Raw genomic sequence first — 25,716 nt, 5'->3', positions numbered from 1 at the left:
TCATGCCGTTTCGCCCTCTTGTCAACCCAAATAGCTACCAAAATTTAAACGGACCACACTGAGATGATCCCCAACCTCCCTAGCACGCCCTGATGATATTCTACCCACAACACTCCTGGACCCCGGGTCCACCCCCAACACCGTGGCTATAACACACTGATTTAACCCAAAAATGCCCCGTTCGTGTCATTTTGTCTGTTTGTCAACCCAAATGGCCATGAAAATTTAATCGGACCATACTGGGATGATCACAAACCTCCCTGGCATGGCTCGATCAATTTTTTACCCACAGCACTACCTGACCCTGGACCCACCCCCAAAATCGTGGGCTATAGCATTCCAATTTGGCCTGAAAATGCCCCATACGTGCCATTTCGCCCATTTATCCACCCAAATGTCTACGAAAATTTAAAAGGACAACACTGGGATGATCCTAACCTCCCAGGCACACCCCGATCAATTTTTTGCCAACAACACATTCGTACCTAGGGACCACCCCCGAAACTGTGGGCTATAGCACATCGACTTGGCATGAAAACGCCCCGTTCGCACTGTTTCGTCTGTTTGTCTACCCAAATGGCCACAAAAATTTAAACAGACCATACTGGGATGATCCCCAACCTCGCTGAAATACCTCAGTCAATTCTCGGCCAACAGCATGCCCAGACCTCGATCCCACCCCCAAAATCGTGGGTTATAACATATCAATTTGGCCCAAAAATGCCTCGTTTGTGCAGTTTTGCCCGGTTATCCTCATAAATAGCCACAAAAATTGAGACGGAAAACACTGTGATGATCTCTAACATCCCTGGCATGCACCAGTCAATTTTTGGCCTACAGCACAGCCAGACCCCGGGCCCACACCCAAAATTGTGGGCTATTGCACACCAATTTAACCTTAAAATGCCTCATTCATGCTGTTTCGCTTGTTTGTCCACCCAAATGTGTACAAAAATTTAAACGGACCATATTGCAATAATCTCCAACCTCCCTAGCATGGACTGATCAATTTTTAGCCCAAGGCACACTCGGTCCTCGGGCCCACCCCCAAAACCATGGGGTATAGCACATCGATTTGGCCCAAAAAATGCCCCGTTAACTTGTTTGTCCACCCAAAAATGCCACAATAATTTAAATGGACCACATTGAGATGATCCCTAACCTTCTTGAAATGCCCTGATCAATTTTTGTCCCACAACACACCTTGACCCCGGACCTACCCTCAAAATCATGGGCTATAGCACACCGATTTAGCACAAAAATGCCCTGTTTCGCCCATTTGTCTACCCAAATAGCCATGAAAATTTAAACGAACAACACTGGATGATTCCCAACCTCCCTAGCATGTCCCGATTAATTTTTAGTGCACAACACGCCTGGACCCTGGGCCCACCCCCAAAACTATGGGATATAGCACACCAATTTGGCCCAAAAACACCCCGTTTACCCGTTTGTCCACCCAAATGGCCACGAACATTTAAACGGACTTCACTGGGATGATCACCAACCTCCCTGGCATATTCCAATCAATTTTTACCCTATAAAATATCTGAACCCCGGGCCCACCCCCAAAACCGTAGGCTATAGCATACCGATTTAGCCCAAAAATTACCCGATCGCATCGTTTTGCTCATTTGTCCACCCAAATAGCCATGAAAATTTAAACAGACCATACTGGGTCGATCCCCAACCTCCCTGGCATGCCCAGATTGATTTTTGGCCAACAAAACACCCAAAACCTGGGCCTACCCCTGAAACCATAGGCATTAGCACATCAATTTGGTCCGAAAATGCCCCCTTCGCCTATCTCGCCTGTTTGTCCACACAAATGGCCACGAAAATTTAAATGGACCATACGTGGATGATCCCAAATCTCCTTGGCATACCCCGACTGATTTTTCACCTATAGCACACCCAGACCCAAGGCCCACCCCAAAAACCGTGGGTTAAAGCACACTAATATAGACCAAAAATGCCTCATAAGTGCCATTTCGCCCGTTTGTCCAGCCAAATGGCCACAAAAAATTAAATGAACCACACTGGGATGATGCCCAACCTCCCTGGCATTCCCCAGTTAATTTTTGGCCCACAGCAAGCCCGGACCCCTTGCCCACCTCTGAAACTGTGGGCTATAGCATACTGAATTGGTCTAAAAATACCCCGTTCGCACCGTTTCACCCATTTGCCCACCCAAACAGCCATAAAAATTTAAAAAGACCATACTGGGATGATTCAAAACCTCCCTGGCATGCTTCGGTTGATTTTCAACCCACAACTCACCCGGAACACAAGCCCAACCCCAAAACCATGAACTATAACACACCGATATGGCCTAAAAACATCCCGTTTATGCCGTTTCGCCCTCTTGTCAACCCAAATGGCTACCAAAATTTAAATGGACCACACTGGGATGATCCCCAACCTCCCTATCACGCCCTGATCATATTCTGCACATAGCACTCCTGGACCCCGGGTCCACCCCCAACACCGTGGCTATAACACACTGATTTAACCAAAAAATGCCCCGTTCATGCCATTTTGTCTGTTTGTCAATCCAAATGGCCATGAAAATTAAAGTGGATCATACTGGGATGATCATAAACCTCCTTGGCATGGCTCGGTCAATTTTTTACCCACAGCACTGCCGGACCTTGGACCCACCCCCAAAACCGTGGGCTATAGCATTCTAATTTGGCTCGAAAATGCCCCATGCGTGCCGTTTCGTCCATTTGTCCACCCAAATGGCTACGAAAATTTAAAAAGACCACACTGGGATGATCCCAACCTCCCAGGAACACCCCGATCAATTTTTGGCCAACAACACATTCGTACCTAGGGACCACCCCCGAAACTGTGGGCTATAGCACATCGACTTGGCATGAAAATGCCCCATTTGCACTGTTTCGTCCGTTTGTCTACCCAAATGGCCACAAAAATTTAAACAGACCATACTGGAATGATCCCCAACCTCCCTGAAATGCCTCAATCAATTCTCGGCCAACAGCACGCCCATACCACGATCCCACCCCCAAAACCGTGGGTTATAGCATATCGATTTGGCCCAAAATGCCTCATTTGCGTTGTTTCGCCCATTTATCCTCACAAATGGCTACAAAAATTGAGACGGAAAACACTGCAATGATCTCTAACCTCCTTGGCATGCACCGGTCACTTTTCAGCCTACAGCACGACCATACCCCAGGCCCACACCCAAAATTGTGGGCTATTGCACACCGATTTAATCTAAAAATGCCTCATTCGTGCTGTTTCGCTCGTTTGTCCACCCAAATATGTACAAAAATTTAAACGGACCACACTGCATTGATCCCCAACCTCCCTGGCATGCACTGATCAATTTTCAGCCCAAAGCACGCTCGGTCCTCGGGCCCACCCCCAAAACCGTGGGTTATAGCACATCGATTTGGCCAAAAAAATGCCCCGTTAACTTGTTTGTCCACCCAAATGGCCACAAAAATTTAAAAGGACCATATTGGGATGATCTTCAACTTCCCTAGCACGCCTCGATTGATTTTTGGACCACAGCACACCTTGATACTGGCCCCACCCCTAAAACCGTTGCTATAGCACACCGATATGACCCAAAAAGGCCTCATTCACACTATTTCGCCTGTTTGTCAACTCAAATTGCCACGGATATTTACACAGACAAGACTGGGACTATTCCTAACCTCCCTAGCAGACCCCGGTTAATTTTTGGCCCACAACACGCTCCGACCTCGAACCCACCCCCGAAACTATGGGCAATAGTACCCTGATTTTGCCAAAAAATTCCCTGTTCACATCGTTTCTCCTATTTCTCAACCCAAATTGCTGCAGAAATTTAAAAGGACCATATTAGTATGATCCCTAACTTCCTTGGCACATCCTGGTTGACTTTTGGCCCATAGCCCACCCAGACCCCAAGCCTACCCCCAAAACCGAGGGCTATAGCATAACGATTTAGCGCAAAAATGCCCCGTTAGCTCCGTTTTGCCCGTTTGTCCACTCAAATTGCCACAAAAATTTAAACATACCACACTGGGTCAATCCGAACCTCCCTGGCATGGCTCTATCGATTTTCGACCAATAGCACACCCAAACCCCGGGTCCACCCCCAAAACCGTGTGCTATAGCAGACTAATTTAACCAAAAAATGCCTCGATCATGCTGTTTTGCCCGTTTGTCGACCCAAATGACCACAAAAATTTAAACGAACTATACTGGGATGATCCCACACCTCCCTGGCATACCCCGATCGATTTTTGGCCCATATCACACTTGGTTTTGAGGCCCACCCCCTAAAACCGTGGGTTAAAGCACACCGATTTGGCCCGAAAATGCCTCGTTCATGCTATTTTACCGGTTTATCCACCCAAATTGCCACAAAAATTTAAACGAACCACACTGTGATGATCCCCAACCTCCCTGGCATACCCCAGTCGATTTACATCCCACAGCATACCCAGTCCCCAGGCCCACCCCCAAAACCGTCGGCTATAGCACACTGATTTGACTCAAAAATGCCTCGTTTGCGCCATTTCGCAATTTTGAAAACCCAAATGGCCACAAAAATTTAAACAAACCATACTAAGATGATCCCCAACCTCCTTGGAATACCTCAGTCAAATTTGGCCCACAGCACACCCGGACCCAGGCCCATCCCCGAAACTGTGGGCTATAGCACACCAATTTGGCTTTAAAATGCCCCATTCGTGCCGTTTCACACATTTGTCATCCTAAATAGCCATGAAAATTTAAACGGACCACACTGGGAAGATCCTCAACCCCACTACCATGCCTCGGTAGGTTTTTGACCCATAGCACTCCTGGACCCCGAGCTTATCCCCAAAACTGTGGGCTATGGCTCACCTATTTGGCTCGAAAATGCCCCGTTCGTGCTGTTTTGCCTGTTTTTTTACTCAAATGGCTACAAAAATATAAACGGACCACACTGAGATGATCCCCAATCTCCCTATCACAACCCAGTCCATTTTTATCCAAAGCACCCCCGGATCCCAGCCCCAGCCCCAAAATAGTGGGCTATAGCACATTGATTTGGCCAGAAAATGCCCCGTTTGCATCGTTTTGCCCGTTTGTCCCCCCAAAAGGCTACAAAAATTAAAACAGATCATACTGGGATTATCCCCAACCTCCTTGGAATACCCTAGTTAATTTTTGTCCCACAGCACGCCCGTACCCCAGGCCCACCCCCTAAATCGTGGGTTATAGCACACCGATTTGGCCTGAAAATGCCTTATTTACCCATTTGTCAACCCAAATGGCCACAAAAATTTAAATAAACCATATTAAGATGATCCACAACCTCCCTGGAATGCCCTGGTCAATTTTCATCCCACATCATGCCTTGACCCCGGACCCACCCCCAAAACCGTAGGCTGTAGCATACGATTTAGCCCAAAAATGCCCCGTTTTGCCCATTTGTCCACCCAATGGCCATGAAAATTTAAACGGACAACACTGGATAATTCCCAACCTCCCTGGCATACGCCAGTTAATTTTTGGTCCACAACATGCCTGGACCCCTTGCCCACCTCTGAAACTGTGGGCTATAGCCCACTAATTTGGTCTCAAAATGGCCTGTTCACACCATTTCCCCCGTTTGTCCACCCAAATAGACATGAAAATTTAAACATACCATATTAGGACGATACTCAACCTCCCTGGTATGCCTCGGTCAATTTTTGGCCCACAGCATGCCCGAACCCAGGTCCACCCCTAAACCCGTGTGATATAACACACCGATTTAGCCCAAAAATGCTCTGTTCGTACTGTTTCTCCTGTTTGTCCATGCAAATGGCCACAGAATTTAAATGGACCACACTGGGATGATCCCCAACCTCTCTGGCATACCCCGATCGATTTTAGGCCCACAGAACACCCAGACCTCGGGCCTACCCTCTAAATCGTGGACTATTACACACTGATTTGGCATGAAAATGCCTAGTACATGCCATTTCGCTCGTTTGTCCACCCATATGGACACGAAAATTTAAACAGACCACACTGGAATGATCCCCAACCTCCATGGCATGCCTCGATTGATTTATGGCCCACAACATGCCCGGTCCCAGATCCCACCCCCAAATTCGTGGGATATTGCCCACCGATTTGGCCCAAAAATGCCCCGTTTGTGTCGTTTTGCCCGTTTGACCACCCAAATCGCCAAAAAATTTAAATGAACCATACTGGGATGATCATGAACCTACCTGGCATGCCTCGAACAATTTTTGGCCTATAGCACGCCCGGACCCCAGTCCCACCCTCGAAATTGTGGGCTATAGCGTATCAATTCGGCCTAAAAATGCCCTGTTCGTGCCGTTTCGTCTGTTTGTCCACCCAAATGGCCACAAAAATTTAAACGGACAATATTAGGATGATCCCCAACCTCCCTGGCATGCCCCGAGCAATTTTTGATGCACAACACGCTCGGACATCGGGCCTACCCCCGAAACCGAAGGCTGTAGCACAATGATTTGGCCGAAAAAGTCTTTGTGTACGCTGTTTCGTTTGTTTGTCCACCCAAACGGTCATAAATATTTAAACGAACCATACTAGGATGATTCCAAACCTCCCTAGTATGCTTCGATCTATTTTCAGCCCACAACGCACCCATACCCCAAGCCCACCCCCAAAACCTTGGGCTATAACACACCAATTTGTCCTGAAAATGCCCCGTTCATGCCGTTTTGCCCTGTTGTCAACCCAAATGGCCAAAAAAATTTAGACGAACCACACTGAAAAGATCCTCAATCTCCCTAGCACACCGTGATGATATTCATCCCACAGGACGCCCAGACCCCAGGTCCAGCCCCGATACCATGGGCTATAGCACACTGATTTTGCTCGAAAATGCCCCGTTCGTACCATTTTGCCTATTTGTCCGCCCAAATGGCCACGAAAATTTAAACGGACCATACTAGGTCGATCCCAAACCTACCAGGCATGCCCCGGTCAATATTTGGCCCACAGCACGCTCATAACCCATCCCCACCCCCAAAACCGTGGGCTATAGCATACCAATTTGGCCCAAAAATGGCCCATTCGCGCCGATTCACCCATTTGTCCACCCAAATGGCTACAAAAATTTAAAAGGATAATACTAGGATGATACCTAACCTCCCAGGCATACCCCAATCAATTTTTTGGCCACAGCACGCCCGGACATTGGGCCCTCCCTCAAAACCGTGGGCTATAGCATACCGATTTGGCACGAAAATGCCCCATTTGCTCCGTTTCGCTCGTTTGTCCACCCAAATGACCATAAAAATTTAAATAGACCATACTGCGATGATCCCCAACCTCCCTGGCACACCTCGGTCGATTTTTGGCCAACAGCACACCTGGACCCAAGGCCTACCCCTAAAACTATGGGCTATAGCACACTGATTTGGCACGAAAATGCCCCATTCGCACTGTTTCGCCTGTTTGTCTACTCAAATAGCCACAAAAATTTAAACAGATCATACTGGGATGATACCCAACCTTCCTGGAATGCCTCAGTCGATTTTTCGCCAACAGCATGCTCGGACTTTGGTCCCACCCCTAAAATCGTAGATTATATCATATCGATTTGGCCCGAAAATACCCTATTTGCGCCGTTTCTCCCATTTATCCACACAAATGGCCACAAAAATTTAAACGGACAACACTGCGATGATCTCTAACCTCTCTACCATGTGTCATTGATTTTTGACCCACAGCACGACCGAACCCCGGGCCAACCCCCAAAAATATGGGCTATAGCACACCGATTTAGCCTGAAAATGCCCCATTCATGCTATTTCACTCGTTTGTCCACCCAAATGGCCACAAAAATTTAAACAGACCACACTGCAATGATCCTAACCTCCCTTGCATGCGCCGATCAATTTCCAGCCCAAAGCACACTTGAACCCCGAGCTCACCCCCAAAACTGTGGGCTATAGCATACCAATTTGGCCCAAAAATGCCCCAATAACCCATTTGTCAACCCAAATAGCCACAAAAATTTAAACAAACCACACTGGGATGATCACAAACCTCTATGGCACGCCTCGATCGATTTTTGGTCCGCAGCACGCCTTGATAGCGAGCCCATCCCCAAAACCGTGGGCTATAGCACATCGATTTGGCTCGAAAATGCCTCGTTCGCACCGTTTCGCCTGTTTGTCAACTAAAATAGCCAATAGTATGCTGGGACCCCGGGCTTACCCCCAAAATCGTAGGCTATAACACACTAATTTGGCCTGAAAATTCTCCATTTGCATCATTTCTCCCGTTTATCCACCCAAATGGCCATGAAAATTAAAATGGACCACACTAGGATGATCCCCAACTTCCTTCGCATGTCCCGATTAATTTTTAGCCCACAGTACATGTGGACCCCAAGCCCACCCCTAAAATCAGGGATTATAGCACACCGATTTAGCCCAAAAATGAACCGTTCGCGCTGTTTCGCCTGTTTGTCCACCCAAATAGCAACGAAAATTTCAACGTACCATACTGGGATGATCCCCAACATCCCTGGAATACCTCGGTCAATTTTTGGCCCACAGCACTCTTGGACCCCGGGTCCACCCCCGAACTCGTGTGCTATAGCACACCAATTTATCCCAAAAATGCCCCGTTCATGCCATTTCGCCCGTTTGTCCACCCAAATGACCATAAAAATTTAAACGGACCATACTGGGATGATCCCCAACCTCCCTGGCATACCTCAGTTGATTTTTTGCCCACAGTACGCCCAAACCCCAGGCCCACCCCCAAAACTGCTGGCTATTACACACTAATTTTGCCCGAAAATGTCCCGTTCATGCCGTTTCACCCATTTGTCCACCCAAATAGCCACAAAAATTTAAATAGACCACACTGGGATGATCTCCAACCTCTCTGGCATGTCCGATTAATTTTTGACCCACAGCACACCCGAGCCCCGATCCCACCCCCAAAACTGTGGACTATAGAACACCGATTTAGCAAAAAAATCCTCCTTTTATGCCATTTTGCCCATTTGTCCACCCAAATAGCCACGAAAATTTAAACGAACCACACTGGGATGATTCCCAAACTCCCTGGCATGCCTCGATATATTTTTAGCCCACAACACGCCTCAATCCTGGGCCCACCCCCAAAATCATAGGCTATAGTACACCGAATTGGCCCAAAAATGCCTAGTTTGCGCTGTTTTACCCGTTTATCCACCCAAATTGCCACAAAAATTTAAACGTAACACACTGGGATGATCCCCAACCTCCTTGGCATGCCTCGATCAATTTTTAGCCTACAGCAAGCCTAGACCCTGAGCCCACCCCCGAAACCGTGGGCTATAGCTCACCGATTTGGCACGAAAATGCCTAGTTCATGTCGTTTAGCTAGTTTGACAACCCAAATAGCCACAAAAATTTAACCAAACCATACTGAGATGATCCCCAACCTCTCTGGCATACCCCGGTCAATTTTCAGCCCACAGCACACCCAGACCCAGGCCCACCCCCACAACTGTGGGCTATATAGCATACCGATTTGGCTCGAAAATGTCCCATCTGCACCGTTTCACCCATTTGTCCGACCAAATAGCCACAAAAATTTAAACGGAACACACTAAGATGATCCCCAACCTCCCTGGCATGCCCCAGTTGATTTTTGGCCCACAGCACACCCACACCCCAAGCACACCCACTAAACCATGGGCTATGGCACACCGATTTAGCCCGAAAACTCCCCATTCATGCCATTTTGCCCGTTTGTCCACCCAAATGGCCACAAAATTTAAATGGACCACACTACAATGATACCCAACCTCCCTAGCATACCCTAGTCGATTTTCAATGCATAGCACGCCAGAACCCCGAGCCCACCCCAAAATCGTGGGCTATAGCACACCAATTTGGCAAAAAAATGCCTCGTTCACGTTGTTTTGCTCATTTGTCCACCCAAATAGCCAAGAAAATTAAAATGGACCATACTGGAATGATCTCAAACCTCCCTGGCAAGCCCTAGTTGATTTTTAAACTACAGCACGCCCGTACCCCGGACCTACCCCCAAAACTGTGGGCTATAGCACATCGATTTGGTCCAAAAATTCCTCATTCGCATCGTTTCACCTGTTTGTCTGCCCAAATGGCCACAAAAATATAAACGGACCACACTGATATGATCCCCAACCTCCCTGGCATGCCCTGATTAATTTTCAGCATACAGCACGCCCGGATGCCAAGCCCACACTAAAACCATGGGCTATAGCACACCGATTTAGCCCGAAAATGCTCCGTTCATGCTGTTTTGCCTGTTTGTCCACCCAAATGGCCATAAAAATTTAAACGAACCACAATGGAATGATCCTTAACCTCCCTGGCATGCCCCAGTAGATTTTTGGTCAATAGCACGCCTATACCCCAAACCCACCCCTAAAACCGTGGGCTATAGCACAATGATTTGGCTAGAAAATGCCCCATTCTTGCCGTTTTGCCCGTTTGTCAACCCTAATGGCCATGAAAATTTAAACGGACCACACTGGGATGATCGCCAACCCCCTGGCACACCTTGGTTGATTGTATGCCCGCAGCACACCTTGAACGCAGGCCCACCCTTGAAATCGTGGGGTATATCACATCGATTATTGCCAAAAATGTATCGCTCATGCCGTTTTGCCTGTTTTTCCACCTAACTGGCTGCGATAATTAAAATGGACCACACTGGGATGATCCTCAACCGCTTTGTAATGGGCTGATCAATTTTAGGCCCACAGCACACCCGAACCCCAGGCCCAGCCCCAAAACCGTAGGCTACAGCACATCGATTTAGCTTGGAAATGACCCGATAACACTGTATTGCTCATTTGTCCACCGAAATGGCTATGAAAATTTAAACGAACCATACTGGGATGATTTCCAACCTCCCTAGCATGCCCAGGTTAATTTTTGGCACACCAAACACCCAGAACCTGGGCCCACCCCTGAAACCGTAGGTATTAGCACATCAATTTAGTCCGAAAATGCCCCTTTCACCTATCTCGCCCATTTGTCCACCGAAATGGCCACAAAAATTTAAACGGACCATACTGGGATGATCCCAAACATCCCTGGCATACCCCAATTGAGTTTTTGTCCACAGCACGCCTGGACCCAAGGCCCACCCACAAAATCGTGGGTTATAGCATACCAATATAGACCGAAAATGCCTCATCTGTGCTGTTTCTTCCGTTTGTCCACCCAAATGGCCACAAAAAATAAAACGGACCATACTGGGATGATCCTCAACCTCCCTGGCAATCCTCAGTCAATTTTTGGCCCACACCAAGCTCGGACCCCTTGCCCACCTCTTAAATTGTGGGCTATAGTTCACTGATTTGGTCCAAAAATGCCCCGTTCACACTATTTCGCCCGTTTGCCCACCCAAATGGACATGAAAATTTAAACATACCATACTGCGATGATCCTCAACCTCTTTGGTATGCCTCGGTCTATTTTTGGTCCACAGCATGACCTAACCCAGGGTCCACCCCCAAACCCGTGGCATATAGCACACTGATTTAGCCCAAAAATGCTCTATCCATACTGTTTCGCCCGTTTGTCCATGCAAATGGAAACAGAATTTAAATGGACCACACTGGGATGATCCCTAACCTCCCTGTCACACCCCGATCAATTTTGGGCCCACAGCACGCCTGGACCCCTAGCCCACCCTCAAAATCGTGGGATATTACACATTGATTTGGCATGAAAATACCTAGTTCGTGCCATTTTGCTTGTTTGTCCACCCGTATGACCACGAAAATTTAAATAGACCACACTGGGATGATCCCTAACCTCCTTGGGATGCCCCGATCGATTTGTGGCCCATAACACGCCCGGTCCTCAATCCCACCCCCAAATCCGTGGGATATTGCACACCAATTTAGCCCAAAAATGCCCCATTTGCGCCGTTTTGCCCGTTTGTCCACCCAAATCGCAACAAAAATTTAAATAGACCATACTGGAATGATCCTGAATCTACCTGGCATGCCTCGATCAATTTTTGGCCTACAGCGTGCCCGGACCCCAGTCCCACCCTCAAAATTGTGGGCTATAGCACATCAATTCGGCCTAAAAATGCCCCGTTCGCATTGCTTCGTCCGTTTGTCGACCCAAATGGCCACAAAAATTTAAACAGACAATAATGGGATGATCCCTAACCTCCCTGGCATGCCATGAGCAATTTTTGTCCAACAACACGCCTGGACACCGGGACTAACCCGGAAACCGTAGGCTATAACACAAAGATTTAAACCGAAAATTCTTTGTGCGTGCTGTTTCATTCATTTGTCCACCCAAACGGCCACAAAAATTTAAACGGACCATACTAGGATGATTATAAACCTCCCTGGTATGCGTCGATCGATTTTCAGCCCACAACGCACCCGTACCCCAAGCGTACCCCCGAAACCGTGGGCTATAACACACCAATTTGTCCTGAAAATGCCCCGTTCATGCCGTTTCGCCCTCTTGTCAACCCAAATGGCCAAAAAAATTTAAACGGACCACACTAAAAAGATAATCAACCTCCCTAGAACACTATGATGATATTCAGCCCACTGCACGCCCGGACCCCAGGCCTAGCCCCGACACCATGCGCTATAGCATACTGATTTTGCCTAAAAATGCCCCGTTCATACCGTTTCGCCTGTTTGTCTACCGAAATGGCCACGAAAATTTAAACGGACCATTCTCGGACGATCCCAAACCTACCAGGCATGCCCCGGTCAATTTTAGGCCCATAGCACGCTCGTACCCTAGTCCCACCCCCAAAAGCGTGGGCTATAGCATACCAATTTTGCCTAAAAATGCCCCATTTGTGCCGTTTCGCCTATTTGTCCATCCAAATAGATACAAAAATTTAAAAGGATCATACTGGGATGATCCTTAACCTTCGAGGCACACCCAAGTCAATTTTTGGCCCACAGCACGCCTGAAAACTGGGCTCTCCCCCAAAACCGTGGCCTATAGCACACCGATTTGGCCCGAAAATACCCATTTGTGCCGTTTCACTCGTTTGTCCACCCAAATGGCCATAAAAATTTAAATGGACCATACTGCGATGATCCTCAGCCTCCCTGGCACACCTCGATCGATTTTTGGCCAACAGTACACCCGGACCCAAGGCCTACCTCCAAAATTATGGGCTATAGCACACCGATTTGGCACAGAAATGCCCCGTTCGCTGTTTCGCCTGTTTGTCTATTCAAATGGCCACAAAAATTTAAACAGACCATACTGGGATGATCCCCAACCTCCCAGGAATGCCTTAGTTGATTTTTATCCAACAGCATGCCCGGACCTCGGTCCCAACCCTAAAACCGTAGATTATATCATATCGATTTGGCCCGAAAATACCCTGTTCGTGCTGTTTTGCCCGTTTATCCACACAAATGGCCACAAAAATTTTAAACAAACAACACTGCGATGATCTATAACCTCCCTACCATGCGGCATTAATTTTTGACCCATAGCACGGTCGGACCCCGGGCCCACCCTAAAAAATATGGGCTATAGCACACCGATTTAGCCTGAAAATGCCCCGTTCATGCTGTTTCACTCGTTTGTCCACCCAAATGGCCACAAAAATTTAAACGGACTACACTGCGATGATCCCAACCTCCCTTTCACGCGCCGATCAAATTTCAGCCCAAAGCACGCTCGAACCCCGGGCATACCCCCAAAACGGTGGGCTATAGCACACTAATTTGGCCCGAAAATGCCCCATTAACCCATTTGTCGACCCAAATGGCCACATAAATTTAAATGAACCACACTGGGATGATCACCAACCTCCATGGCACGCCCTGATCGATTTTTGGCACATAGCACGCCTTGATACCGGGCCCATCCCCAAAACCGTGGGCTATAGCACACCAATTTGGCTCAAAAATGCCTCGTTCGCACCGTTTTGCCCGTTTGTCAACTAAAATGGACAATAGCATGCTGGGACTCCGGGCCCACCCCCAAAACCGTAGGCTATAGCACACTAATTTGGCTTGAAAATTCCCCATTCACATCGTTTCTCCCATTTGTCCATCCTAATGGCCGTCAAAATTAAAATGGACCACACTAGGATGATCCCCAACTTCCTTGGTATGTACCGATCAATTTTAGGCCCACACCACACCCATACCTCGATCCCACCCCTAAAAGCGGGGATTATAACACATCGATTTAGCCCAAAAATACTCTGTTCGCGCTGTTTTGCGTATTTGTCCACCCAAATGGCAACAAAAATTTAAACGTACCATACTGGGATGATCTCCAACCTCCCTGGAATGCCTCGGTCAATTTTCGGCCCACAGCACGCTCGGACCCTGGGTCCACCCCCAAACCCGTGTGCTATAGCGCACCAATTTATCCCAAAAATGCCCCATTCATGCCGTTTCGCCCGTTTGTCCACCCAAATGACCACAAAAAATTAAACGGACCAAACTGGGATGATCCCCAACCTCCCTGGCACACTCCAGTCGATTTTTGACCCACAGCACGCCCGAACCCCGATCCCACCCCCAAAATCGTGGACTAGAGAACACCAATTTGGCTCGAAAATCCTCTGTTTGTGCCATTTTGCCTGTTTGTACACCCATATAGCCACAAAAATTTAAACGAACCATACTGGGATGATCCCCAAACTCCCTGGCATGCCTCGACATATTTGCGGCCCACAACACGCCTCAATCCTGGGGCCACCCTCAAAACCATGGGCTATAGCACACCGATTTGGCTAGAAAATGCCTAGTTCGCGCTGTTTAACCCGTTTGTCCTCCCAAATTGCCATGAAAATTCAAACGTAACATATTGGGATGATCCCCAATCTCCCTGGCATGCCTCGGTTGATTTCAGCCCACAGCATGCCCATACCCCAGGCCCACCCCTGAAACTGTGGGCTATAGCACACCGATTTGGCACGAAAATGCCTAGTTCATTCTGTTTCGCCAGTTTGACAACCCAAATGGCCACGAAAATTCAAACAAACCATACTGAGATGATACCTAACCTCTCTGGCATACCCTGGTCAATTTTTTGCCCACAGCACACCCAGACCTAGGCCCACCTCCAAAACTGTGGGCTATATAGTACACCGATTTGGCTCGAAAATGCCCTGTTCATACCGTTTCACCCATTTGTCCAACCAAATAGCCACAAAAATTTAAACGGACCATACTGAGATGATCCCCAACCTCCCTGGCATGCCCTAGTTGATTTTCGGCCCACAGCACACCCAGACCCCGAGCCCACCCACTAAGCCATGGGCTATGGCACACCGATTTAGCCTGAAAACTCCCCGTTCATGCCATTTTGCCCGTTTGTCCACCCAAATGGCCACAAAATTTAAATGGACCACACTAGAATGATACCCAACCTCCCTGGCATGCCCTGGTCGATTTTCAATGCATAGCACGCCAGAACCCCAAGCCCACCCCAAAATCGTGGGCTATAGCACACCAATTTTGCCAGAAAATGCCTCGTTCACATTGTGTTGCTCATTTGTCCACCCAATAGCCACGAAAATAAAAATGGACCACACTGGAATGATTTCGAACCTCCTTGTAAAGCCTTGGGTGATTTTTAGACTACAGCACGCCCGTACCCCGGACCCACCCCCAAAACTGTGGGCTATAGCACATTGATTTGGTCCATAAATGCCTCATTCGCATTATTTCACCCGTTTGTCCGCCCAAATGTCCACGAGAATTTAAACGGACCATACTGAGATGATCCCCAACCTCCCTGGCATGCCCTGATTAATTTTTGGTACACAGCACGCCCGGATCCCAGGCCCACACTAAAACCATGGGCTATAGCACACCAATTTAGCCCGAAAATGCTCCGTTCATGCTGTTTCACGAAAATTTAAATGTACCATACTGGGATGATCCTCAACCTCCTTAGTATGCCTAGTTCTATTTTTGGCCTACAACATGCCCGAACCCCGGGTCCACCCTCAAACCCGGGTGATATAGCACACTGATTTAGCCCAAAAATGCTCTATTCATACTGTTTCGCCCGTTTGTCTATGCAAATGGCCACAGAATTTAAATGGACCATACTGGGATGATCCCCAACCTTCCTGGCACACCCCGATCAATTTTGGGCCCACAGCACGCCCGAACCCCGAGCCTAACCTCAAAATTGTGGGATATTACACACTGATTTGGCACGAAAATGCCTAGTTCGTGCTGTTTGGCCCGTTTGTCCACCCATATGACCACGAAAATATAAACAAACCACACTGAGATGATCCCCAACCTCCTTGGAATGCCCCGATAGATTTATGGGCCATAACACGCCCGGTCCCTAATCCCACCCCCAAATCCGTGGGATATTGCACACCAATTTGGCCTAAAAATGCCCCGTTTGCGCTGTTTTGCCCATTTGTCCACTCAAATCGCCATAAAAATTTAAATGGACCATACTGGGATGATCCTGAACCTACCTGGCATGCCTCGATCAATTTTTGGCCTATAGTATGCCCGGACCCTAGTCCCACCCTCAAAATTATGGGCTATAGCACATTGATTCGGCCTAAAAATGCCCCGTTCGCGTTGTTTCGTCCGTTTGTCGACCCAAATGGCCACAAAAATTTGAACAGACAATAATGGGATGATCCCCAACCTCCCTGGCATGCCCCGAGTAATTTTTGGCCCACAACACGCCCTAACATCGGGCCTACCCCTGAAACCGTAGGCTATAACACAATGATTTGGCCCGAAAATTTTTTATGCATGCTGTTTCATTCGTTTGTCCACCCAAACAGCCACAAAAATTTAAACGGACAATACTAGGATGATTCCAAACCTCCCTGGTACGCTTCAATCGATTTTCATCCCACAATGCACCCGTACCCCAAGCTCACCCCCAAAACTGTGGGTTATAACACACCAATTTGTCCTGAAAATGCCCTGTTCATACCGTTTCGCCCTCTTGTCAACCCAAATGGCCAAAAAAATTTAAACGGACCACATTGAAAAGATCCTTAACCTCCCTGGCATGCCGTGACGATATTCAGTCCACAGCACGCTTGGACCCCAGGTCCAGCCCCGATACCATGGGCTATAGCACACTAATTTTGCCTGAAAATGCCCCATTCGTACCGTTTCGCCTGTTTGTCTACCCAAATGGCAACAAAAATTTAAAAGGACCATACTGAGATGATCCCAAACCTACTAGGCATGTCTCGGTCAATTTTAGGCCCACAGAACACTCATACCCTAGGACCACCCCCAAAACCATGGGCTATAGCATACCAATTTGGCCCAAAAGTGCTCCATTTATGCCGTTTCGCCTATTTGTCCACCCAAATGGCTACTAAAATTTAAAAGGATCATACTGGGATGATCCTTAACCTCCCAAGCACACCCAGGTCAATTTTTGGCCCACGGCACGCCCGGACACTGGGCCCTCCCCCGAAACCCTGAGTTATAGCACACCGATTTGGCTCGAAAATGCCCCATTTGCGCCGTTTCGCTCGTTTGTCCATTCAAATGGCCATAAAAATTTAAATGGACCATACTGCAATGATCCCCAACCTCCCTGGCATACCACGATCGAGTTTTGGCCAACAGTACACCTGGACCTAAGGCCTACCCCCGAAATTGTGGGCTATAGCACACCAATTTGTCACAAAAATGCCCCGTTCATGCTGTTTCTCCTGTTTGTCTATTCAAATGGCCACAAAAATTTAAACAGACCATATTAGGATGATCCCCAACCTCCGAGGAATGCCTTAGTCGGTTTTTAGCAAACAGCACGCTCGGACCTCGGTCCCACCCCCGAAACCGTGCATTATCGATTTGACCCAAAAAAACCCTGTTCGCATCGTTTCGCCCGTTTATCCACACAAATGGCCACAAAAATTTAAACGAACAACACTGCAATGATCTATAAACTCCCAACCATGCATCATTGATTTTTGACCTACAGCACGATCAAACCCCGGGCCCACCCTAAAAAATATGGGCTATAGCACACAGATTTAGCCTGAAAATGCCCCGTTCGCGCTGTTTCGCTCGTTTTTCTACCCAAATGGCCACAAAAATTTAAACGGACTACACTGCAATGATCCCAACCTCCCTTTCACGCGTCGATCAATTTTCAGCCCAAAGCACGCTCGAACCCCGGGCATACCCCCAAAACTGTGGGCTATAGCACACCAATTTGGCCCGAAAATGCCCCATTAACTCATTTGTTGACCCAAATGGCCACATAAATTTAAACGAACCACACTGGGATGATCACCAACCTCCATGGAATGCCCTGATCGATTTTTGGCACACAGCACGCCTTGATACTGGGCCCATCCCCAAAACTGTGGGCTATAGCACACCAATTTGGCTCGAAAATGCCTCGTTCGCACCGTTTTGCCCGTTTGTCAACTAAAATGGCCAATAGCATGCTGGGACCCTGGGCCCACCCCCAAAACCATAGGCTATAGCACACTAATTTGGCTTGAAAATTCCCCATTCACATCGTTTCTCCCGTTTGTCCATCCTAATGGCTGTGAAAATTAAAATGGACCACACTAGGATGATCCCCAACTTCCTTGGTATGTACCGGTCGATTTTCATCCCACAGCACACCCGGACCTTGAGCCCACCCCTAAAAGCGAGGATTATAACACACCGATTTAGCCTAAAAATACTCTGTTCGCGCCGTTTTGCGTATTTGTCCAGCCAAATGGCAACGAAAATTTAAACCTACCATACTGGGATGATCTCCAACCTCCCTGGAATGCCTCAGTCAATTTTTGGCCAACAGCACGCTCGGAACCTGGTTCCATCCCCGAACCCGTGTGCTATAGCACACCAATTTATCCCAAAAATGCCCCGTTCATGCCGTTTCGCCCGTTTGTCCACCCAAATGACACAAAAATTTAAACGGACCATATTGGGATGATTCCCAACCTCCCTAGAACACCCCAGTCAATTTTTGGCCCACCGTACCCCCGAACCCCGATCCCACCCCCAAAATCGTGGACTATAGATCACCGATTTTGCTCAAAAATCCTCTGTTTGTGCCATTTTGCCTGTTTGTCCACCCATATAGCCACAAAAATTTAAACGAACCACACTGGGATGATCCCCAAACTCCCTGGCATGCCTCAACATATTTTCGACCCACAACACGCCTCAATCCTGGGTCCACCCCCAAAACCATGGGCTGTAGCACACCGATTTGGCTAGAAAATGCCTAGTTCGCGCTGTTTTACGCATTTGTCCACCCAAATTGCCACAAAAATTTAAACGTAACATACTGGGATGATCCCCTACCTCCCTGGCATGCCTAGATTGATTTTCAACCCACAGCATGCCCATACCCCAGGTCCACCCCCGAAACGGTGGGCTATAGCACACCGGTTTGGCAAGAAAATACGTAGTTCATGTCATTTCGCCAGTTTGACAACCCAAATGGCCACAAAAATTCAAACTAACCATACTGAGATGATCCCTAACCTCTCTACCATACCCAGGACAATTTTTGGCCCACAGCACACCCAGACCCAAGCCCACCCCTAAAACTATGGGATATATCACATCAATTTGGCCCGAAAATGCCCCGTTCGCATCTTTTCACCCATTTGTCCTACCAAATAGCCACGAAAATTTAAATGGACCACACAGATATGATCCCCAACCTCCATGGCATGCCCCAGTTGATTTTTGGTCCACAGCACACCCGGACCCCGAGCCCACCCACTAAACCATGGGCTATGGCACACCAATTTAGTACGAAAACTCCCCATTCGTGCCATTTTGCCCTTTTGTCCATCCAAATGGCCACAAAAATTTAAATGGACCACACCAGAATGATACCCAACCTCCCTAGCATGCCCTGGTTAATTTTCAATGCATAGCACACCCGAACTCCGAGCCCACCCCAAAACTGTGGGCTATAGCACATCGATTTAGTCCAAAAATGCCTTATTCACATTGTTTTGCCCGTTTGTCCACCCAAATGGCCACGAAAATTTTAACGGACAACAATGAGATGATCCCCAACCTCCCTGGCATGCCCTGATCAATTTTCGGTACACAGCACTCCTGGATCCCAAGACCACACCAAAACTGTGGGCTATAGCACACCTATTTAGCCCAAAAATGCTCTATTCATACTGTTTTTCCCGTTTGTCCACCCAAATGGCCATAAAAATTTAAACGAACCACACTGGGATAATTCCTAACCTCCCATGCATGCCCCAGTAGATTTTTGGTCAACCCTAAAACCGTGGGCTATAGCACACCGATTTGGCTAGAAAGTGCCCCGTTCTTGCCATTTTGCCCGCTTGTCCACCCTAATGGCCATGAAAATTTAAAAGGACCATTCTGGGATGATCGCCAACCCCCTGGCACACCCCGATCGATTTTATGCCCACAACACACCTTGAACCCGGTCCCACCCCTGAAATCGTGAGGTATAGCACATTGATTATTACCAAAAATGCCTTGCTCGTGCCGTTTTGCCTGTTTTCCACCCAAATGGCTGCGAAAATTAAAACGAACCACACTGGGATGATCCCTAACCTCCTTGTCATGCTTCGATCAATTTTAGGCCCACAGAATGCTCGAACCCTGGGCCCATCCCCCAAAATCATGGGCTATAGCACATCGATTTGACCTGAAAATTCTCGTTCGCACTATTTTGGCCGTTTATCCTCCCAAATGGCCACAAAAATTTAAACGGACCACACTGGGACAATTACCAACCTACCTCACATACCCCAATCAAGTTTTATCCTATAGAACGCCCAAACCCAGGGCCCAAACCCAAAACCGTAGGATATAGCACATCAATTTGGACCGAAAATGCACCATTCGTGCCATTTCACCTGTTTTTCCACCCAAATGGCCATGAAAACTTAAACGAACCACACTGGGATGATCCAAACCTCCCTGGTATATTCCGGTTGATTTTTGGCCCACAACACGACCGGTCCTTAGGCCTACCCCCAAAACCAAGGGCTATAGCACACCGATTTTGCCAAAAAATGCTGCATTCGCACTGTTTCACCCGTTTGTCCACCCAAATGGCCCCAAAAATTTAAATGTACCATACTGGGATGATCCCCAACCTCTATGGAACACCTCGATAAATTTTTGTACCACAGTACGCCCAGACCCCGGGTCCACCCTCTAACCCTTGTGCTATAGCACACCAATTTAGCCCGAAAATGCTCTGTTCGCGCTATTTCTCCCGATTGTCTACCCAAATGGCCATGAAAATTGCCTACAGCACGCTCGAACCCCAGGCCACCTCCGAAACTGTAGGCTATAGCACACCGATTTGGCCCAAAAATGCCCTGTTTATTTCGTTTCGTTGGTTTGTCCAACCAAATGGCTGTGAAAATTAAAACGGACCATACTGGAATGATCTCCAACCTCCTTGGCACACCCCGGTCAATTTCGACCCACAGCACAACCAGAACCCAGGCCCACCCCCAAATTCGTGGTCATAGCACACCGATATAGCTCAAAAATGCCTCGTTTGTGCCATTTCACCCGTTTGTCTACCCAAATGGCCATGAAAATTTAAACGGACCATAATGGGATGATCCCCAACCTCCTTGGCAAGCCCCGATCGATTTTCAGCCCACAGCACATCCGGACCCCAGGCCCACCCCCAAGACCATGGGCTATAGCACATCGATTTGGCCCAAAAATGTCTCGTTCACGCCGTTTTGCCCGTTTGTCCACCCAAATGGCCACAAAAATATAAACGGATCACACTGGGATGATCTCCAACCTCCCTGGCATTCCCCGCTCAATTTTCAGCCCACAGCATGCCCAGACCCTGGGTCCAACCCCAAAACAGTAGGCAATAGCACACCGATTTGGCCTGAAAATGCCCCATTCGCGCCGTTTGGCCATTTTTCCACCCAAATGACCACAAAATTTTAAACAGACAATACTGAGATGATCCCCAACTACCCTGGCATGCCCCGATCAATTTTTGGCCTATAGCACGCCCATAACCCAAGCCCACCCCCAAAACCGCAGGTTATAGCATTCCAATTTGACCCGAAAATGCCCCGTTCGTGCTGTTTTTCCCGTTTGTCCACCCAAATGGCCATGAAAAATGGCCATGAAAATTAAAACAGACCATATTGGGATGATTTCGAACATCCCTACCATGGCCCAATAGATTTTCAGCCAACAGCACGCTTGGATCCCAGCCCACCCCCAAAATTGTGGGCTATAGCACACCGATTTGATCCAAAAATGCCCCGTTTCCCCTGTTTGTCCTCCCAAATTGCCACAAAATTTAAACGGACAACACTAAGATGATTTCCAACCTCCCTGGCATGGCTCGGTCAATTTTTGGCCCACAGCACGCCCAGACCCTGAGTCCACCCCCAAATTCGTGGGCTATAGCACACTAATTTGGATTGAAAATACCCCGTCCACCCGTTTGTCTACCCAAATGGCCACGAACATTTAAAATGACTACACTGGATGATCCCCAACCTTCCTGGCATGCGCCAGTCTATTTTTGGCCTACAACAAGCCCAAACCTCGGACCAACCCCTAAAACTATAGGCTATAGTACACCGATTTTTCTTGAAAATGACCCGTTCACACTTTTTGCCCGTTTGCCCACCCAAATGGCCACAAAAAATTTGACAGACCATACTGGGATGATCCCAACCTCCCTGGCATGCCTTGATCGATTTTTGGCATATAACACGCTCGAACCCTGGGCCCACCCCCAAACTATGGGCTAGTACATTGATTTTGCCCGAAAATGCCCCCTTCACCTATTTCGCCCGTTTGTCCACCCAAATAGCCACAAAAATTTAAATGGACCATACTGGGATGATCCGCAACCTCCGTGACTTACCCCAATCAATTTTTGGTCTACAGCACGCCTGGACCCAGGGCTCACCCCCAAAATTATGGGCTATAGCACACCGATTTGGACCAAAAATGCCCCGTTCAAGCCATTTTGCCTATTTCCCACCCAAATGGCCACAAAAATTTAAACGGACCAAACTGGGATGATCCATAACCTCTCTGACATGACCCAATAGATTTTTGACCCATAACACCCCCGGACCCCTGGCCCACCCTCAAAACCGTGGGCTATAGCACACCTATTTGGTCCAAAAATGCCTCATTTTTATGTTGTTTTGCCTGTTTGTCCACCCAAATAGCCATGAAAATTTAAAGGGACCACACTGGGATGATCCCTAAACTCCTTGGCATACCCCGATCGATATTTGGCCCACAGCTCGCCCAGACCCTGGGCCCACCCCTAAAATTGTGGGCTATAGCACACCGATTTGGCCCAAAAATTTTTAGGGATCATGCTGTCTTTCGGTTCTTGAACGCAAGAAAGAGTGGCTTAGTGTGAAGAGAGAGAAATGTTTCTTCTCTCTTACTTTCACTATTCGCACACCAAGATCGTCTTTTAGTTTTTGGTATTATGAATATATTTATGATGATTTTCATCTTATTCTTGAGTAGCTAAGTTTATTAGTTATGGTTATGGAAAACTTGTAGCATACAATCTATCACTTTGGGTTTTGAATTCATTATGCATTGATTAGTTTACATCATACTCTCTTCGCTTATCTTGAAATATCATGGTTGAAAACATATAAGATATGCCTTAAAACGCAACTTGTTCGAAAGAAAGGTTGATGTTTGGAAAAGAGAGTAGTGACAAGAAAATAGGATTACCAACCCCTATTTCATAAGTTAATGCCTTAGCAGGATTAACTACTTGGAGATTTCGTATTGTTTTTGGTAAATGCTTTTGATTCGAGAGAACTAAAGTGAATTAATCCTTGATGGTTGAGAAACACTTGGATTATGTTATTAAATACAATACGTTTCTCTGAAAACACGATACATGTATGAATTCGTAAAGCCCATAGTTATAAAGTATTGAAAACTACAAGGTGGACATAACCCTATCTTGCTATTTCTCTGAATTTGAATACTGCTACACATATTTCTTCTCGTTAAACTGAAACCATTAATTTGTGAACTGAATAAAACCCCCTATTTATTTTACGAAAATGAACGATTAAAAGTCAATTAATCTACATACAACTTAATTAGCACCATATTCCTTGTGGGATTTGACCGCAAACTAGTTGGGTTATAGATTTGACAACGACTGCTTACTCTCTCATAAGAGAGGTGTAATTTGGGCGTATCACCCGTTTGCGCTGTTTTGCCCATTTGTCCACCCAAATGGCCATGGAAATTTAAAGGGACCACACTGGGATGATCCCCAACCTCCCTGGCATACCATGGTCAATTTTTGGCCCACAGCACGCCTGAAACCCTAGCCTACCCCAGAAACCGTGGGCTATAGCAGACTGATTTGGCCCAAAAAAACCCAATTCGCGTTGTGTCTCCCATTTGTCCCCCAAAATGGCCATGAAATTAAAATGGACCACACTGGGATGATCCCCAACTTTCTTGGCATATCCCAGTCGATTTTCGGCCCAAAGCATGACCGTACCCTGAGCCCACCCCCGAAACCATAGGCTATAGCACACCAATTTAGCACAAAAATGCTCCGTTCACGCCGTTTCGCCCATTTATCCACCAAAACTGCCAAGAAAATTTAAACGTACCACACTAGGATGATCCCCAACCTCTCTGGAATGCCTTGGTTGATTTCAGCACACCCTGACCTTAGGTCCACCCCCGAACCCGTGTGCTTTAGCACACCAATTTAGCCCAAAAATGCCCCATTTGTGCTGTTTCGCCTGTTTGTCCACCCAAATAACCACAAAAATTTAAACGGAACACACTGGGATGATGCCCAACCTCCCTGGCACTTCCTGATCGATTTTTGTCCCACAGCACGCTTGGACCCCAGGCCCACCCCAAAACCGTGGACTATACACACTGATTTTGCCTAAAAATGCCCCATTCGTGTCATTTCACTCGTTTGTCCACCCAAATGGCTATGAAAATTTAAATGAACCACACTGGGATGATCCGAACTTCCTTGGCATGCCCCAGTTGATTTTTGTCCTACAACACACCCTAACCCCGGGCCCACCCCCGAAACTGTGGACTATAGCAGACCGATGTGGTCCAAAAATGCCCTGTTCGTACCATTTTGCCCGTTTGTCCACCCAAATGGCCACAAAAATTTAAACGAATCATACCGAGATGATCCCCAACCTCCCTGGCACACCTAGGTTGATTTTGGCCCACAGAACATCCAGACCCCGAGTCAAACCCCAAACTTGTGTGCTATAGCACACCAATTTAACCCAAAAACACCCCGTTCGCATTGTTTTGCCTATTTGTCCATATAAACTACCATAAAATTTTAACGAACCATACTAGGACGATCCCCAACCTCCCTGGCACGCCTCGATAAGTTTTTGGCCCACAGCACGCCCGGAACCCAGGCCCACCTCTAAAACCGTTGGCTATTACACACATATTTTGCTTGAAAATGCCCCGTTCGTGCCGTTTTGCCCCTTCTTCCACCCCAAATTGCCACAAAAATTTAAACTGACCACACTGGGGTTATCCCCAAACTCCCTGGCATGCCCCGGTCAATATTTGGTCCATAATACACCCAGACCTCGAGCCCACCCTCCAAATCGTGGGCAATAGCACATCGATTTAGCCCAAAAATAGCTCGTTCGCGCCGTTTTGCTAGTTTGTCCAACCAAATGGCCACGAAAAATTAAAAAAACCATACTAGGATGATCCCTAATATCCCT

The sequence above is a fragment of the Capsicum annuum genome, chromosome 5 (genome assembly GCF_002878395.1).
Source record: "Capsicum annuum cultivar UCD-10X-F1 chromosome 5, UCD10Xv1.1, whole genome shotgun sequence".
Taxonomy (NCBI): Eukaryota; Viridiplantae; Streptophyta; class Magnoliopsida; order Solanales; family Solanaceae; genus Capsicum; species Capsicum annuum.
Note: the sequence above shows the minus strand (reverse complement) of the source record.